This window comes from Meles meles, unplaced genomic scaffold, assembly GCF_922984935.1.
Source record: "Meles meles unplaced genomic scaffold, mMelMel3.1 paternal haplotype, whole genome shotgun sequence".
NCBI classification, from domain to species: domain Eukaryota; kingdom Metazoa; phylum Chordata; class Mammalia; order Carnivora; family Mustelidae; genus Meles; species Meles meles.
This window is the reverse complement of record NW_025721600.1, coordinates 664,687-677,639: the sequence shown is the minus strand read 5'-3', so window position 1 is coordinate 677,639 and position 12,953 is coordinate 664,687. Positions and strand designations below refer to the sequence as shown.

Below are 12,953 nucleotides of genomic sequence, written 5' to 3'. Positions count from 1 at the left end.
GATTTAAATTGAGGGGGTGGAAAACAATTTACCATGCTAATGGGCATCAGAAGAAAGCTGGGGTGGCAATCCTTATATCAGATCAATTAGATTTTACGCCAAAGACTATAATAAGAGATGAGGAAGGACACTATATCCTACTCAAATGGTCTGTCCAACAAGAAGATCTAACAATTTTAAATATCTATGCCCCTAACGTGGGAGCAGCCAACTATATCAACCAATTAAGAACAAAATCAAATAAACACATCAATAATAATACAATAATAGTAGGGGACTTTAACACACCCCTCACTGAAATGGACAGATCATCCAAGCCAAAGATCAACAAGGAAATAAAGGCCTTAAATGACACACTGGACCAGATGGACATCACAGATATATTCAGAACATTTCATCCCAAAGCAACAGAATACACATTCTTCTCTAGTGCACATGGAACCTTCTCCAGCATAGATCACATCCTGGGTCACAAATCAGGTCTTAACCGGTATCAAAGGATTAGGATTATTCCCTGCATATTTTCAGACCACAATGCTCTGAAGCTAGAACTCAATCACAACAGGAAAGCTGGAATGAACCCAAATACATGGAGACTAAACAGCATCCTTCTAAAGAATGAATGGGTCAACCAGGAAATTAAAGAAGAATTGAAAAAATTCATGGAAACAAATGATAATGAAAACACAACAGTTCAAAATCTGTGGGACACAGCAAAGGCAGTCCTGAGAGGAAAATATATAGTGGTACAAGCCTTTCTCAAGAAACAAGAAAGGTCTCAAGTACACAACCTAACCCTACACGTAAAGGAGCTGGAGAAAGAACAACAAAGAAACCCTAAACCCAGCAGGAGAAGAGAAATCATAAAGATCAGAGCAGAAATCAATGAAATAGAAACCAAAAAAACAATAGAAAAAATCAATGAAACTAGGAGCTGGTTCTTTGAAAGAATCAATAAGATTGATAAACCCCTGGCCAGACTCATCAAAAAGAAAAGAGAAAGGACCCAAATAAATAAAATCATGAATGAAAGAGGAGAGATCACAACTAACAGCAAAGAAATACAGACAATTATAAGAACATACTATGAGCAACTCTACGCCAACAAATTGGACAATCTGGAAGAAATGGATGCATTCCTAGAGACATATAAACTACGACAAGTGAACCAGGAAGAAATAGAAAACCTGAACAGACCCATAACCAGTAAGGAGATTGAAACAGTCATCAAAATCTCCAAACAAACAAAAGCCCTGGGCCAGACGGCTTCCCAGGGGAATTCTACCAAACATTTAAAGAAGAACTAATTCCTATTCTCCTGAAACTGTTCCAAAAAATAGAAATGGAAGGAAAACTTCCAAACTCATTTTATGAGGCCAGCATCACCTTGATCCCCAAACCAGACAAGGATCCCACCAAAAAAGAGAACTACAGACCAATATCCTTGATGAACACAGACGCAAAAATTCTCGCCAAAATACTAGCCAATAGGATTCAACAGTACATTAAAAGGATTATTCACCACGATCAAGTGGGATTTATACCAGGGCTGCAGTGTTGGTTCAACATCCGCAAATCAATCAATGGGATAGAACACATTAATAAAAGAAAGAACAAGAACCATATGATACTCTCAACAGATGCTGAAAAAGCATTTGACAAAGTACAGCATCCCTTCCTGATCAAAACTCTTCAAAGTGTAGGGATAGAGGGCACATACCTCAATACTATCAAAGCCATCTATGAAAAACCCACCGCAAATATCATTCTCAATGGAGAAAAACTGAAAGCTTTTCCGCTAAGGTCAGGAACACGGCAGGGATGTCCATTATCACCACTGCTATTGAACATAGTACTAGAAGTCCTAGCCTCAGCAATCAGACAACAAAAAGAAATTAAAGGCATCCAAATTGGCAAAGAAGAAATCAAACTATCCCTCTTCGCAGATGATATGATACTATATGTGGAAAACCCAAAAGACTCCACTCCAAAACTTCTAGAACTTGTCCAGGAATTCAGTAAAGTGTCAGGATATAAAATCAATGCACAGAAATCAGTTGCATTTCTGTACACCAACAACAAGACAGAAGAAAGAGAAATTAAAGAGTCAATGCCATTTACAATTGCACCCAAAAATATAAGATACCTAGGAATAAACCTAACCAAAGAGGCTAAGAATCTATACACCGAAAATTATAAAGTACTCATGAAAGAAATTGAGGAAGACACAAAGAAATGGAAAAATGTTCCATGCTCCTGGATTGGAAGAATAAATATTGTGAAAATGTCCATGCTACCTAAAGCAATCTACACATTTAATGCAATCCCTATCAAAATACCATCCATTTTTTTCAAAGAAATGGAACAAATAATCCTAAAATTTATATGGAACCAGAAAAGACCTCGAATAGCCAAAGGAATATTGAAAAAGAAAGGCAAAGTTGGTGGCATCACACTTCCGGACTTCAAACTCTATTACAAAGCTGTCATCATCAAGACAGCATGGTACTGGCACAAAAACAGACACATAGATCAGTGGAACAGAATAGAGAGCCCAGAAATCGACCCTCACCTCTATGGTCAACTAATCTTCGACAAAGCAGGAAAGAATGTCCAATGGAAAAAAGACAGCCTCTTCAATAAATTGTGCCGGGAAAACTGGACAGCCACATGTAGAAAAATGAAATTCGACCACTTCCTTACACCACACACGAAAATAGACTCCAAATTGATGAAGGACCTCAATGTGAGAAAGGAATCCATCAAAATCCTTGAGGAGAATGGAGGCAGCAACCTCTTCGACCTCAGCCGTAGCAACATCATCCTAGGAACAACGGCAAAGGCAAGGGAAGCAAGGGCAAAAATGAACGATTGGGATTTCATCAAGATCAAAAGCTTTTGCACAGCAAAGGAAACAGTTAACAAAACCAAAAGACAACTGACAGAATGGGAGAAGATATTTGCAAACGACATATCAGATAAAGGGCTAGTATCCAAAATCTATAAGGAACTTAGCAAACTCAACACCCAAAGAACAAACAATCCAATCAAGAAATGGGCAGAGGACATGAACAGACATTTCTGCAAAGAAGACATGTAGATGGCCAACAGACAAATGAAAAAGTGCTCTACATCACTTGGCATCAGGGAAATACAAATCAAAACCACAATGAGATATCACCTCACACCTGTCAGAATGGCTAAAATTAACAAGTCAGGAAATGACAGATGCTGGCGAGGATGTGGAGAAAGGGGAACACTCCTCCACTGTGGGTGGGAATGCAAGCTGGTGCAACCACTCTGGAAAACAGCATGGAGGTTCCTCAAAATGTTGAAAATTGAACTACCCTATGACCCAGCAATTGCACTACTCGGTATTTACCCTAAAGATACAAACATAGTGATCCGAAGGAGCACGTGTACCCGAATGTTTATAGCAGCAATGTCTACAATAGCCAGACTACGGAAAGAACCTACATGTCCATCAACAGATGAATGGATAAAGAAGAGGTGGTATATATACACAATGAAATACTATGCAGCCATCAAAAGAAATGAAATCTTGCCATTTGCGATGACGTGGATGGAACTAGAGCGTATCATGCTTAGTGAAATAAGTCAATCAGAGAAAGACAACTACCATATGATCTCCCTGATATGAGGACATGGAGAAGCAACATGGGGGGTTAGGGGGATAGGAGAAGAATAAATGAAACAAGATGGGATTGGGAGGGAGACAAACCATAAATGACTCTTAATCTCACAAAACAAACTGGGGGTTGCTGGGGGGTGGTGGGATTAGGAGAGGGGGAGGGGGCTATGGACATTGGGGAAGGTATGTGCTATCGTGAGTGCTGTGAAGTGTGTAAACCTGGCGATTCACAGACCTGTACCCCTGGGGATAAAAATACATTATATGTTTATAAAAAAAAATTTGGAAGGGGAGGCGAACCATAAGAGACTATGGACTCTGAAAAACAACCTGAGGGTTTTGAAGGGTCAGGGGTGGGAGGTTGGGGGAACAGGTGGTGGGTAATGGGGAGGGCACGTTTTGCATGGAGCACTGGGTGTTGTGCAAAAAGAATGAATACTGTTACGCTGAAAAAATAAAATGGGAAAAAATACATTATATGTTTATTAAAAAAAAATTTGGAAGGGGAGGTGAACCATAAGAGACTGTGGACTCTGAAAAACAACCTGAGGGTTTTGAAGGGTCAGGGGTGCGAGGTTGGTGGAACAGGTGGTGGGTAATGGGGAGGGCACGTTTTGCATGGAGCACTGGGTGTTGTGCAAAAACAATGAATACTGTTACGCTGAAAAAATAAATAAAATGGGAAAAAAAAAGAAAATGCCTCTAAATCCCTAAACTGATTAAAAGGAGCAGGTATCAAGCACACTAAATAAGTAGCTCATAACAACTTGCTCAACCACACCCCCACGGGATACAGCAGTGACAAAAATTAAGCCATGAATGAAAGTTTGACTAAGTCATGCTAACATTAAGAGTTGGTAAATTTTATGCCAGCCACCACGATCATATGATTAACCCAAATTAATAGGCACACAGCCTAAAACATGTTAAGTACTACATCACACTAAAGTTAAAATTTAACCAGTCCATTAAAAGCTACTATTAACATAAAATATACCATGAAAGTGACTTTATTATTTCCAACCACATGATAGCTGAAACCCAAACTGGTATTAGATACCCCGCTATGCTTAGCCTTAAACATAAATAATTTGTACAACAAAATTATCTGCCTGAGAACTACTAGCAACAGCTTCAAACTCAAAGGACTTGGCGGTGCTTGACATCCCTCTAGAGGAGCCTGTTCTATAAATGATAAACACCGATAAACCTCACCACTTCTAGCTAAGTCAATCTATATACCACCATCTTCAGCAAACCCTCAAAAGGAAGAAAAAATTACACATAAAAAGTTAGGGCAAGGTGTAACCCATGAAGTGGGAAGAAATGGGCTGAATTCTTTTTTTTAAAGATTTTATTTATTTGACAGACAGAAATCACAAGTAGGCAGAGAGGCAGGCACAGAGAGAGGGGGAGACAGGCTCCCTGCCGAGCAGAGAGCCCAATGTGGGGCTCGATACCAGGACATTGGGACCATGACCTGAGCTGAAGGCAGAGGCTTTAACCCGCTGAGCCACCCAGGCACCCCTGGGCTGAATTTTCTAATCAAGAATATGCTCACAAAATTTTTTATGGAAACTAAAAACTAAAGGTGGATTTAGTAGTAAATTAGGAATAGAGAGCTTAATTGAATAGGGCCATGAAGCATGCACACACTGCCCATCACCCTCCTCAAGCAATTCACCCAAACACTACATAATAAAGACTAAACCAACTCAAGAAGAGATAAGTCATAACAAGGTAAGCATAACGGAACATGTGCTTGGATAAATCAAAGTGTAGCTTAATTAAAGCATCTGGCTTACACCCAAAAGATTTCATACACCCATAACCACATTGAACCAAAACTAGCCCAACCAACCACTAACTCAACTACTACAATAAGCCTCTAATCAAAGCATTCAATTACATCATTAATGTATAGGAGATAGAAATTTTACTTGGAGCTATAGAGAAAGTACCATAAGGGAATGATGAAAGAAATTTTAAAGTAATAAACAGAAAAGATCGCCCCTTATACCTTTTGCATAATGAGCTAGCTAGAATAGTTTAGTGAAGAGATCTTAAGCTAACTCCCCCAAATCCAGATGAGCTACCTATGAACAAACCACAGGGATAAACACACCTATTTTGCAAAATAGTGAGAAGATTTATAGGTAAAGGTGAAAAGCCTAATGATCCTGGTGATAGCTTGTTGCCCAGAATAGAATCCCTGTTCAACTTTAAATCTACCCAACAAATCCCAAAATCATAATGTAAATTTAAAATATAATCCAAAAAGGTACAGATTTTTAGGATAAGGATCCAACCTTACGTAGAGAGTAAAGTTAAATAAAACCATAGTAAGCCTAAGAGCAGGCACCAATTAAGAATGTGTTCAAGCTCAACAACCCAACCCTCTGATTCCAAAAATCTTAAACCAACTCCCACCTACCACTGGGCTAATCTATTTAATAATAGAAGCAATAATGCTAGTATGAGTAACAAGAAACATTTCTCCTTGCATAAGTTTATAACAGTCAACAAATACTCACTGATAGTTAACAACATGATAAAAATAAACTACTAATAAAACACTTAACCAATCAATTGTTGGCCCAACACAGCTATGCAACAAGGAGAGAGTAAAAGAAGTAAAAGGAACTCATCAAACACAAACCCCGCCTGTTTACCAAAAACATCACCTCCAGCATGCCCAGTATTGGAGGCACTGCCTGCCCAGTGGCACTAGGTAAATGGCCACGGTATCCTGACCATGGTCAGGACCAAAGGTAGCATAATCATTTGTTCTCTAAATAAGGACTCGTATGAATGGCCACACGAGGGTGTAACTGTCTCTTACTTCCAATCAGTGAAAGTGATCTTCCTGTGAAGAGGCGGGAATAAACTAATAAGACGAGTAGACTCTATGGAGCTTCAATTAACTAGTCTATAATAAGTCTATTTAATCACCAATTAGGCATAACACAATAGTATTAATGGATTAACAATTTAGGTTGGGGTGACCTCAGAGAATAAAATAACCTTGGAGTGATACAAATATAGACAAACCAGCCAAAATATAGTATCATTTATTGATCCAAGAAATTTGATCAACGGAACAAGGTACCCTAAGGGTAACAGCACAATCCTATTTGAGAGTCCATATCAACAATAGGGTTTATGACCACGATGTTGGATCAGGACATCCCAATGGTGCAGCAGCTATTAAAGATTTGTTTGTTCAACAATTAAAGTACTACATGATCTGAGTTCCGACGGGAGCAATCCAGGTCGGTTTCTATCTATTACAACAACTTCTCCCAGTATGAAAGGACAAAAGAATTAAGGCCTATTCTATTGGAATGCCTTAGGACTAATAGAGGATATAATCTTAATCTAAATAGTCCACCTTCGTTTCATAGCCCTAGAGATAGGGCCTGTTAGGGTGGCAGAGCCCAGTAATTGCGTAAAACTTAAACTTTTATTCTCAGAGGTTCAAATCTCCTTCCTAACATTATGTTTATAATTAATATCATTTCACTAATTGCACCTATCCTACTTGCTGTAGCCTTTCTAACATTAGTGGAGTGAAAAATCCTAGGGTATATACAACTCCGTAAAGGCCCGAACATTGTAGGATCCTATGGACTCTTGCAAGCAATTGCAGATGCCATAAAACTATTCACTAAAGAACCTTTACAACCCCTACCATCATCTATCACTATATTTGTAATAGCCCCAATCCTAGCCCTAAAACTAGCCCTAAACATATGAACCCCATTACAAATACCTTACCCTCTCATCAATATAAACCTAGGAATCCTATTCATACTAGCAATATCAAGCCTACCTGTTTACTCTATTTTATGGTCCAGATGAGCCTCAAAATCAAAATATGCCCTAATTGGGGCCCTTTGAGCTGTAGCCCAAACAATTTCCTATGAAGTCACACTAGTCATTATCCTCTTATCAGTACTATTAATAAATGGCTCTTTTACCCTATCCACACTTATTACTACACAAGAACACCTATGACTAATCCTCCCCACATGGCCCCTATCTATAATATGATTTATCTCAACCCCAGCAGAAACAAACTGCGCCCCATTTGACCTAACAGAAGGAGAATCAGAATTAATCTCCAGATTCAACGTCAAATAGGCAGCCGGACCATTCATCCTATTTTTCCTAGCTGAATATGCCAACATCATTATAACTAACATCCTTACAACTATCCTGTTTGCATTCCACACCCCATACTTACCGGAACTATACTCCATCAATTTTACCATAAAAACACGTCTACTGGGGCGCCTGGGTGGCTCAGGGGTTGAGCCTCTGCCTTCAGCTCGGGTCATGGTCTCAGAGACCTGGGATCAAGCCCCGCATCAGGCTCTCTGCTCGGCGAGGAGCCTGCTTCCCCCCTTCCTCTCTGCCTGCCTCTCTGCCTACTTGTGATTTCTCTCAAGCATCCTATTAACAATTCCATTATGATCAACTCATATATTTATTTTTTTTTAAGATTTTTTTTTATTTATTTATTTGACAGAGAGATCACAAGTAGGCAGATAGGCAGGCAGAGAGAGAGGAGGAAGCAGGCTCCCCACGGAGCAGAGAGCCCGACGCGGGGCTCGATCCCAGGACCCTGAGATCACGACCCGAGCCGAAGGCAGCGGCTCAATCCACTGAGCCACCCAGGCGCCCCAATTCATATATTTATTATGAAAAAAACTTTATTCCCCTGACACTAACCCTATGCATATGACATGTAGCCTTACCCATTATAACAGCAAGTATTCCTCCCCACACATAAGAAATATGTCTGACAAAAGAGTTACTTGATTATAGAGGTTCGAGCCCTCTCATTTCTAGAATTATAGGAATTGAACCTAATCCTAAGAACTCAAAAATCTTTGTGCTACTGAACTCACATCAAATTCTACAGTAAGGTCAGCTAAATAAGCTATTGGGCCCATACCCCAAAAATGTTGGTTTATCCCCTTTCCATACTAATTAAACCCCCCATCCTTACTATCATTATATCAACTGTCATTTCAGGAAACATTATAGTACTAATAAGCTCTCACTGACTGACAATATGAATTGGATTCAAAATAAATAACTAGCTATTATCCCAATTTTAATAAAAAAATCAATCCATGAGCCATAGAAGCATCAACAAAATATTTCCTTACCCAAGCCACTGCATCTGTATTCGTAATATTAGGGATTATTATTAACCTACTATTGACAGGCCAATGAACAATACTAAATACCCCTTACCCAATCGCATCAAACATAATAACAGTAGCTCTGGCAATAAAATTAGGACTATCACCTTTCCACTTCTGAGTACCTGAAGTAACCCAAGAAATCCCACTATCATCAGGAATAATTCTACTAACCTGACAAAAAATCACCCCCTTATCCGTTCTAAAGCAAATCTCTCCATCTATAAATCCAAACTTATTAGTAGCCATAGCTATTATATCTATTCTAGCAGGAGGCTGAGGAGGTCTTAATCGAACACAACTATGAAAAATCCTAGCATACTCATCAATAGCCCACACAGGATGAATGAGTGCAGTAACAACATATAACCCTAACCTAATAATATTAAACCTCATAATCTACCATTACATTAACACTTGGAACATTCATGCTGTTCACACATCTACAACCACACTATCACTATCTCATATATGAAACAAACTCCCACTAATTACCTCACTAATCCTAACAATCATACTATCACTAGGAGGCCTATCTCCCCTCTCAGGATTCATCCCTAAATGAATAATCATCCACGAACTCACCAAAATCAATATAATTGTTATATCAACATTTATAGCAATTATAGCCCTACTAAACCTATACTTTTATATGCAGTTAACACACGCAACAGCACTAACTATATTCCCTTCAATAAACACCATAAAAATAAAATGGCAATTCGAAAACACAAAAAAACGTAATTCTTTTATCCCCACTAATTGTAACTTCGACCATATTACTTCCATTAGCCCCAATAATACTAACACTGTTCTAGCAGTTTAGGTTAAAAACACCAAGGGCCTTCAAAGCCCTAAGTAAGTGCCATTCACTTATGTCCTGAATCTGACCTTAAGGAATGCAAGAGTATATCTCACATCTACTGAACACAAATCACTTTAATTAAGCTAAGCCCTTTCTTGACTGGTGGGCTATCATCCCACAAAACTTTAGTTAGCAGCTAAATACCCTAGTCAACTGGCTTCAATCAACTTCTCCTGCTGCGAAGAAAAATAAAAGGTGGGAGAAGCCACAGCAGGGTTGAAGCTGCTTCTTTGAATTTGCAATTCAATGTGATATTTCACCAAAGAGCTTGGCAAAAAGAGGACTCAAACCCCCATTCTTCAATTTACAGTCTAATATCTTTAACGGCCTTTTTACCTATGTTCGTAAATGATGATTATTCTCCACAAATCATAAAGGTCCTTTACCTTTAATTTGGTGCATGGGCCAGGATGGTAGGCACTGCTCTTAGCCTATTAATCCGTGCTGAATTGGGCCAACCAAGTGCACTACTAGGAGATGACCAAATCTACAACGTAATTGTAAGTGCCTATGCATTTGTAATAAATTTCTTTATAGTAATGCCAATTATGATTGGAGGATTCAGAAACTGATTGGTACCCTTAATAATTGGCACACCCTACGTAGCATTTCCATGAATAAATAATATAAGCTTTTGACTTCTGCCCCCCTCCTTTCATCTCTTTCTAACTTCTTCCATGGTAGAATCAGGTGCAGGAATATGATGAACAGTGTACCCACCTCTAGCAGGAAATTTAACACATGCAGGATCATTCATAGATGTAATAATCTTCTCCCTACACCTGGCAAGTTTCTCATCCATCCTAGGAACCATTAACTTTGTTACTATCATTATCAACTTAAACTTCTCTGCAATATCACAATATCAAACTCCTCTATTCGTATGATCTGTCCTGATTATAGGTGTACTTCTACTCTTATGATTACCAGTTCTAGCAGCTGGTATTACCATGCTACTCACAGACTGAAATCTAAATACTACCTTCTTTGACCCAGCTGGAGGAGGAGACCCTATTCTGTATCAACACTTATTCTGATTTTTCGGACATCCCAAAGTAGATATTCTAATTCTACCAGGATTTGGAATTATCTCACATGTTGTAACCTATTGCTCAGGGAGAAAAAAAAAAAGAAAGAAAGAACAAGAATCACTCGGCTACATAGGAATAGCCTGAGCAATGATACCAATCAGTTTCTTAGGATTTATTGTATGAGCCACCACATGTTTATCGTAGGAATGGACGTCGGCACACGAGCATACTTCACCTCAGCTACTATAATCATTGCAATTCCAATGGGAGTAAAAGTATTTAGCTGACTGGCCACTCTACATGGAGGGAATAATAAATGATCGCCAACTATAGTATGAGCACTAGGGTTTATTTTTCTATTCACAGTGCGTGGTTTGACAGATATTGTATTATCAGACTCATCATTATATATTGTTCTTCATGACACATACTACATGGTAGCACACTTCCATTATGTCCTTTTTCAGTGGGGGCAGTGTTTGTAATCATCGGCAGGTTTGTCCATTGATTCCCACTGTTCACAGGTTACACACTAAATGATATTTGAGCAAAAATCCACTTTACAATTATATTTGTAAAAGTAAATATAACATTCTTTCCTCAACATTTCCTAGGCCTATCAGGAATGCCTCAACAACGCTCCGATTATCCAGATGCTTATACAATATGAAATACAGTGTCCTCCATGGGTTCATTTATCTCATTAATGACAGTAATATTAATAATCTTCATAATCTGCGAAGGCTTTGCATCCAAACAAGAGGTGATAATAGGAGAACTTACTTCAACAAACATTGAATGATTTCATGGATGCCCTCCTCCATATCACACATTCAAAGAGCCAACCTAAGTACTACCAAAACAAGAAAGGAAGGAATAGAACCCCCTAGAGTTGGTTTCAAGCAAATATCATAACCACTATATCTTTCTCAATAAAGAGATATTAGTAAAAATTACATTACTTTGTCAAAGTCAAATTATATGTGGAAGTCCTTTATATCTCTATGGCATACCCTTTCCAAATAGGTCTTCAAGATGCAACCTCCCCTATTATAGAAATATTATTACATTTCCATGACCATACATTAATGATCATATTCTCAATCAGCTCTCTTGTTCTCTACATCATTTCATTAATACTAACTACTAAACTAACACATACTAGCACTATAGATGCTCAAGAACTTGAAACAGTAGGAACTATCCTACCTGCTATCATTTTAATTTTAAGTGCTTTATCTTCACAACGAATCCTATACATAATAGATGAGATCAATAAGCCTTCCTTGACCGCAAAAACTATGGGTCACCAATGATACTGAAGATATGAGTACACAGATTATGAAGACCTAAATTTTGACTCCTATATAACCCTAACTCAAGAGCTAAAACCTGGAGAACTACTACAATTAGAAGTAGGCAATCAAGTAGTCCTACCAATATAAATAACAATCTGCATACTAATTTTGGAGTCACAATACAGCACTCTGCCTGCCCAGCAGAAGAAAAAACTGCCCTATGGGGTTGCCCAAACACCCCAAATGAGGATGAACCAGCACGGCCCTCATGACACCCCAATACCAAAGGATGCCCTGTGTACTACTGCTCTATCTGACACAGACTGAGCCAAGGCCTCCCATCATCAACCCAGAGATCTGGCCACATATCCAGCAGAACGGACTTGCCATGCCCCTAGGCCATCATCTCTACCCAATCTTGGTTTTCAGGCATCTGTCCCTAGACCTTATCTCAGATATCGAGGAACCTAATGCAAAAAACAGAACTCCTCCTTTCCCGTGGCAGGAAACCTTGCTATTGGGAAGGGTGTAAAACCCTCAGAGCAGAGAAAACCTGCATGATCCATGAGGCCACGCCCACTCTTGAGGGCATCCTTGACACAAACACACATTGTGATCCTCAGCCTGAGCCCCCATTTCAAATAAAGCCCTCAGTAGCCGGAATATGTGCCCACATATCGGACTTGCCCTTCTCCTTGGCCCAAATCCTAACCCAAGGTGGAGTTTTCCAGGCACCCATACCCAGAGCCCTCTTTTGGAATCCCTCTTTTTAGGTTACCACTGAGACAGAATAAAAGGAGACTAACATCCCCCAGAATGACACCAAACTATTGGGAGCTGGGCGGTGTCTAGCCCCAGAGCCAGGGGATCCAACCTGTCTTGTTCTTAGATGCC

The 12,953-nt window shown here is 39.2% G+C and overlaps 1 pseudogene; it reads left to right on the top strand.

Moving 5' to 3' along the window:
- Positions 1-10,088: 10,088 nt before the first annotated feature.
- Positions 10,089-11,698, top strand: LOC123936536 (annotated as a pseudogene).
- Positions 11,699-12,953: the final 1,255 nt, after the last annotated feature.